This window comes from Saimiri boliviensis, chromosome 10 (genome assembly GCF_048565385.1).
Source record: "Saimiri boliviensis isolate mSaiBol1 chromosome 10, mSaiBol1.pri, whole genome shotgun sequence".
In the NCBI taxonomy this organism is placed as follows: Eukaryota; Metazoa; Chordata; class Mammalia; order Primates; family Cebidae; genus Saimiri; species Saimiri boliviensis.
The window spans coordinates 100,707,186-100,714,200 of record NC_133458.1 but is presented as its reverse complement, the minus strand read 5'-3'; positions in this window follow the sequence as shown (position 1 = coordinate 100,714,200).

Sequence of the window (7,015 nt, the reverse complement as noted above, 5' to 3'; positions counted from 1 at the left end):
AAGACCCGCTTCTTACGAACTCATCTGCTGTGTGTTGGTTCCTTTTAGGATGTTGCATCTATGTTTAGATTCATCGAGGTAGAAACACGTTTCTTCTAAAAGCTGCGTTTGGACATTCCAGAGTGGATGGGAGAAAAGGCTGTAAAGAGAAATACCTTGCTCTAAAACCAAAACGGAGCTATCTAGCAGAATGGTTGTCAATGTGTGTATTCAACTTCCAGAGTTAAACTTATGTGTGTTTGCAGCAGTTCGGAAACCCTTTCTTTGGAGAATGCAGAAACACTAATTTCCAGCTCTAGAGACGCATATAAGTGTTAGCAGTAAGAATGCGTTTAAAACACAGAAGACCCGCTTCTTACGAACTCATCTGCTGTGTGTTGGTTCCTTTTTGGAAGTTGCATCTATGTTTAGATTCAGCGAGGTAGAAACACGTTTCTTCTAAAAGCTGCGTTTGGACATTCCAGAGTGGATGGGAGAAAAGGCTGTAAAGAGAAATACCTTGCTCTAAAACCAAAACGGAGCTATCTAGCAGAATGGTTGTCAATGTGTGTATTCAACTTCCAGAGTTAAACTGATGGGTGTTTGCAGCAGTTTGGAAACCCTTTCTTTGGAGAATGCAGAAACAGTCATTTCCAGCCCTAGAGACGCATATAAGAGTTAGCAGTAAGAATGCGTTTAAAACACAGAAGACCCGCTTCTTACGAACTCATCTGCTGTGTGTTGGTTCCTTTTAGGAAGTTGCATCTATGTTTAGATCAGCGAGGTAGAAACACATTTCTTCTAAAAGCTGCGTTTGGACATTCCAGAGTGGATGGGAGAAAAGGATGTAAAGAGAAATACCTTGCTCTAAAACCAAAACGGAGCTATCTAGCAGAATGGTTGTCAATGAGTGTATTCAACTTCCAGAGTTAAACTGATGTGTGTTTGCAGCAGTTCGGAAACCCTTTCTTTGGAGAATGCAGAAACAGTCATTTCCAGCCCTAGAGACGGATATAAGAGTTAGCAGTAAGAATGCGTTTAAAACACAGAAGACCCGCTTCTTACGAACTCATCTGCTGTGTGTTGGTTCCTTTTAGGAAGTTGCATCTATCTTTAGATTCAGCGAGGTAGAAACACGTTTCTTCTAAAAGCTGCGTTTGGACATTCCAGAGTGGATGGGAGAAAAGGATGTAAAGAGAAATACCTTGCTCTAAAACCAAAACGGAGCTATGTAGCAGAATGGTTGGCAATGTGTGTATTCAACTTCCAGAGTTAAACGGATGTGTGTTTGCCTCACCTTGGAAACCCTTTCTTTGAAGAATGCAGAAACAGTCATTTCCAGCCCTAGAGACGCATATAAGAGTTAGCAGTAAGAATGCGTTTAAAACACAGAAGACCCGCTTCTTACGAACTCATGTGCTGTGTGTTGGTTTCTTTTAGGAAGTTGCATCTATGTTTAGATTCAGCGAGGTAGAAACACGTTTCTTCTAAAAGCTGCGTTTGGACATTGCAGAGTGGATGGGAGAAAAGGCTGTAAAGAGAAATAGCTTGCTCTAAAACCAAAACGGAGCTATGTAGCAGAATGGTTGGCAATGTGTGTATTCAACTTCCAGAGGTAAACTGATTTGTGTTTGCAGCAGTTCGGAAACCCTTTCTTTGGAGAATGCAGAAACAGTCATTTCCAGCCCTAGAGACGCATATAAGAGTTAGCAGTAAGAATGCGTTTAAAACACAGAAGACCCGCTTCTTACGAACTCATCTGCTGTGTGTTGGTTCCTTTTAGGATGTTGCATCTATGTTTAGATTCATCGAGGTAGAAACACGTTTCTTCTAAAAGCTGCGTTTGGACATTCCAGAGTGGATGGGAGAAAAGGCTGTAAAGAGAAATACCTTGCTCTAAAACCAAAACGGAGCTATGTATCAGAATGGTTGGCAACGTGTGTATTCAACTTCCAGAGTTAAACTGATGTGTGTTTGCAGCAGTTCGGAAACCCTTTCTTTGGAGAATGCAGAAACAGTCATTTCCAGCCCTAGAGACGCATATAAGAGTTAGCAGTAAGAATGCGTTTAAAACACAGAAGACCCGCTTCTTACGAACTCATGTGCTGTGTGTTGGTTCCTGTTAGGAAGTTGCATCTATCTTTATATTCAGCGAGGTAGAAACACGTTTCTTCTAAAAGCTGCGTTTGGACATTCCAGAGTGGATGGGAGAAAAGGCTGTAAAGAGAAATACCTTGCTCTAAAACCAAAACGGAGCTATCTAGCAGAATGGTTGTCAATGTGTGTATTCAACTTCCAGAGGTAAACTGATGTGTGTTTGCAGCAGTTCGGAAACCCTTTCTTTGGAGAATGCAGAAACAGTCATTTCCAGCCCTAGAGACGGATATAAGATTTAGCAGTAAGAATGCGTTTAAAACACAGAAGACCCGCTTCTTACGAACTCATCTGCTGTGTGTTGGTTCCTTTTAGGAAGTTGCATCTATCTTTAGATTCAGCGAGGTAGAAACACGTTTCTTCTAAAAGCTGCGTTTGGACATTCCAGAGTGGATGGGAGAAAAGGCTGTAAGAGAAATACCTTGCTCTAAAACCAAAATGGAGCTATCTAGCAGAATGGTTGGCAATGTGTGTATTCAACTTCCAGAGTTAAAATGATGTGTGTTTGCCGCACCTTGGAAACCCCTTCTTTGGAGAATGCAGAAACAGTCATTTCCAGCCCTAGAGACGCATATAAGAGTTAGCAGTAAGAATGCGTTTAAAACACAGAAGACCCGCTTCTTACGAACTCATCTGCTGTGTGTTGGTTCCGATTAGGAAGTTTCATCTATGTTTAGATTCAGCGAGGTAGAAACACGTTTCTTCTAAAAGCTGCGTTTGGACATTCCAGAGTGGATGGGAGAAAAGGCTGTAAAGAGAAATACCTTGCTCTAAAACCAAAATGGAGCTATGTAGCAGAATGTTTGGCAATGTGTGTATTCAACATCCAGAGTTAAACTGATGTTTGTTTGCAGCAGTTCGGAAACCCTTTCTTTGGAGAATGCAGAAACAGTCATTTCCAGCCCTAGAGACGCATATAAGAGTTAGCAGTAAGAATGCGTTTAAAACACAGAAGACCCGCTTCTTACGAACTCATCTGCTGTGTGTTGGTTCCTTTTAGGATGTTGCATCTATGTTTAGATTCATCGAGGTAGAAACACGTTTCTTCTAAAAGCTGCGTTTGGACATTCCAGAGTGGATGGGAGAAAAGGCTCTAAAGAGAAATACCTTGCTCTAAAACCAAAACGGAGCTATGTAGCAGAATGGTTGTCAATGTGTGTATTCAACTTCCAGAGTTAAACTGATGTGTGTTTGCAGCAGTTCGGAAACCCTTTCTTTGGAGAATGCAGAAACACTAATTTCCAGCTCTAGAGACGCATATAAGTGTTAGCAGTAAGAATGCGTTTAAAACACAGAAGACCCGCTTCTTACGAACTCATCTGCTGTGTGTTGGTTCCTTTTTGGAAGTTGCATCTATGTTTAGATTCAGCGAGGTAGAAACACGTTTCTTCTAAAAGCTGCGTTTGGACATTCCAGAGTGGATGGGAGAAAAGGCTGTAAGAGAAATACCTTGCTCTAAAACCAAAACGGAGCTATGTAGCAGAATGGTTGGCAATGTGTGTATTCAACTTCCAGAGTTAAACTGATGTGTGTTTGCCGCAGCTTGGAAACCCTTTCTTTGGAGAATGCAGAAACAGTCATTTCCAGCCCTAGAGACGCATATAAGAGTTAGCAGTAAGAATGCGTTTAAAACACAGAAGACCCGCTTCTTACGAACTCATCTGCTGTGTGTTGGTTCCTTTTAGGAAGTTGCATCTATCTTTAGATTCAGCGAGGTAGAAAGACGTTTCTTCTAAAAGCTGCGTTTGGACATTCCAGAGTGGATGGGAGAAAAGGCTGTAAAGAGAAATACCTTGCTCTAAAACCAAAACGGAGCTATGTAGCAGAATGTTTGGCGATGTGTGTATTCAACATCCAGAGTTAAACTGATGTGTGTTTGCAGCAGTTCGGAAACCCTTTCTTTGGAGAATGCAGAAACAGTCATTTCCAGCCCTAGAGACGGATATAAGAGTTAGCAGTAAGAATGCGTTTAAAACACAGAAGACCCGCTTCTTACGATCTCATCTGCTGTGTGTTGGTTCCTTTTAGGATGTTGCATCTATGTTTAGATTCATCGAGGTAGAAACACGTTTCTTCTAAAAGCAGCGTTTGGACATTCCAGAGTGGATGGGAGAAAAGGCTGTAAAGAGAAATACCTTGCTCTAAAACCAAAACGGAGCTATCTAGCAGAATGGTTGTCAATGTGTGTATTCAACTTCCAGAGTTAAACTGATGTGTGTTTGCAGCAGTTCGGAAACCTTTCTTTGGAGAATGCAGAAACACTAATTTCCAGCTCTAGAGACGCATATAAGTGTTAGCAGTAAGAATGCGTTTAAAACACAGAAGACCCGCTTCTTACGAACTCATCTGCTGTGTGTTGGTTCCTTTTTGGAAGTTGCATCTATGTTTAGATTCAGCGAGGTAGAAACACGTTTCTTCTAAAAGCTGCGTTTGGACATTCCAGAGTGGATGGGAGAAAAGGCTGTAAAGAGAAATACCTTGCTCTAAAACCAAAACGGAGCTATCTAGCAGAATGGTTGTCAATGTGTGTATTCAACTTCCAGAGTTAAACTGATGGGTGTTTGCAGCAGTTTGGAAACCCTTTCTTTGGAGAATGCAGAAACAGTCATTTCCAGCCCTAGAGACGCATATAAGAGTTAGCAGTAAGAATGCGTTTAAAACACAGAAGACCCGCTTCTTACGAACTCATCTGCTGTGTGTTGGTTCCTTTTAGGAAGTTGCATCTATGTTTAGATCAGCGAGGTAGAAACACGTTTCTTCTAAAAGCTGCGTTTGGACATTCCAGAGTGGATGGGAGAAAAGGATGTAAAGAGAAATACCTTGCTCTAAAACCAAAACGGAGCTATGTAGCAGAATGGTTGGCAATGTGTGTATTCAACTTCCAGAGTTAAACGGATGTGTGTTTGCCTCACCTTGGAAACCCTTTCTTTGAAGAATGCAGAAACAGTCATTTCCAGCCCTAGAGACGCATATAAGAGTTAGCAGTAAGAATGCGTTTAAAACACAGAAGACCCGCTTCTTACGAACTCATGTGCTGTGTGTTGGTTCCTTTTAGGAAGTTGCATCTATGTTTAGATTCAGCGAGGTAGAAACACGTTTCTTCTAAAAGCTGCGTTTGGACATTGCAGAGTGGATGGGAGAAAAGGCTGTAAAGAGAAATAGCTTGCTCTAAAACCAAAACGGAGCTATGTAGCAGAATGGTTGGCAATGTGTGTATTCAACTTCCAGAGGTAAACTGATTTGTGTTTGCAGCAGTTCGGAAACCCTTTCTTTGGAGAATGCAGAAACAGTCATTTCCAGCCCTAGAGACGCATATAAGAGTTAGCAGTAAGAATGCGTTTAAAACACAGAAGACCCGCTTCTTACGAACTCATGTGCTGTGTGTTGGTTCCTTTTAGGAAGTTGCATCTATGTTTAGATTCATCGAGGTAGAAACACGTTTCTTCTAAAAGCTGCGTTTGGACATTCCAGAGTGGATGGGAGAAAAGGCTGTAAAGAGAAATACCTTGCTCTAAAACCAAAACGGAGCTATGTAGCAGAATGGTTGGCAATGTGTGTATTCAACATCCAGAGTTAAACTGATGTGTGTTTGCAGCAGTTCGGAAACCCTTTCTTTGGAGAATGCAGAAACAGTCATTTCCAGCCCTAGAGACGCATATAAGAGTTAGCAGTAAGAATGCGTTTAAAACACAGAAGACCCGCTTCTTACGAACTCATCTGCTGTGTGTTGGTTCCTTTTAGGAAGTTGCATCTATGTTTAGATTCATCGAGGTAGAAACACGTTTCTTCTAAAAGCTGCGTTTGGACATTCCAGAGTGGATGGGAGAAAAGGCTGTAAAGAGAAATACCTTGCTCTAAAACCAAAACGGAGCTATCTAGCAGAATGGTTGTCAATGTGTGTATTCAACTTCCAGAGTTAAACTGATGTGTGTTTGCAGCAGTTCGGAAACCCTTTCTTTGGAGAATGCAGAAACACTAATTTCCAGCTCTAGAGACGCATATAAGTGTTAGCAGTAAGAATGCGTTTAAAACACAGAAGACCCGCTTCTTACGAACTCATCTGCTGTGTGTTGGTTCCTTTTAGGAAGTTGCATCTATGTTTAGATTCAGCGAGGTAGAAACACGTTTCTTCTAAAAGCTGCGTTTGGACATTCCAGAGTGGATGGGAGAAAAGGCTGTAAGAGAAATACCTTGCTCTAAAACCAAAACGGAGCTATGTAGCAGAATGGTTGGCAATGTGTGTATTCAACTTCCAGAGTTAAACTGATGTGTGTTTGCCGCAGCTTGGAAACCCTTTATTTGGAGAATGCAGAAACAGTCATTTCCAGCCCTAGAGACGCATATAAGAGTTAGCAGTAAGAATGCGTTTAAAACACAGAAGACCCGCTTCTTACGAACTCATCTGCTGTGTGTTGGTTCCTTTTAGGAAGTTGCATCTATCTTTAGATTCAGCGAGGTAGAAACACGTTTCTTCTAAAAGCTGCGTTTGGACATTCCAGAGTGGATGGGAGAAAAGGCTGTAAAGAGAAATACCTTGCTCTAAAACCAAAACGGAGCTATGTAGCAGAATGTTTGGCAATGTGTGTATTCAACATCCAGAGTTAAACTGATGTGTGTTTGCAGCAGTTCAAAAACCCTTTCTTTGGAGAATGCAGAAACAGTCATTTCCAGCCCTAGAGACGCATATAAGAGTTAGCAGTAAGAATGCGTTTAAAACACAGAAGACCCGCTTCTTACGAACTCATCTGCTGTGTTTTGGTTCCTTTTAGGATGTTGCATCTATGTTTAGATTCATCGAGGTAGAAACACGTTTCTTCTAAAAGCTGCGTTTGGACATTCCAGAGTGGATGGGAGAAAAGGCTGTAAAGAGAAATACCTTGCT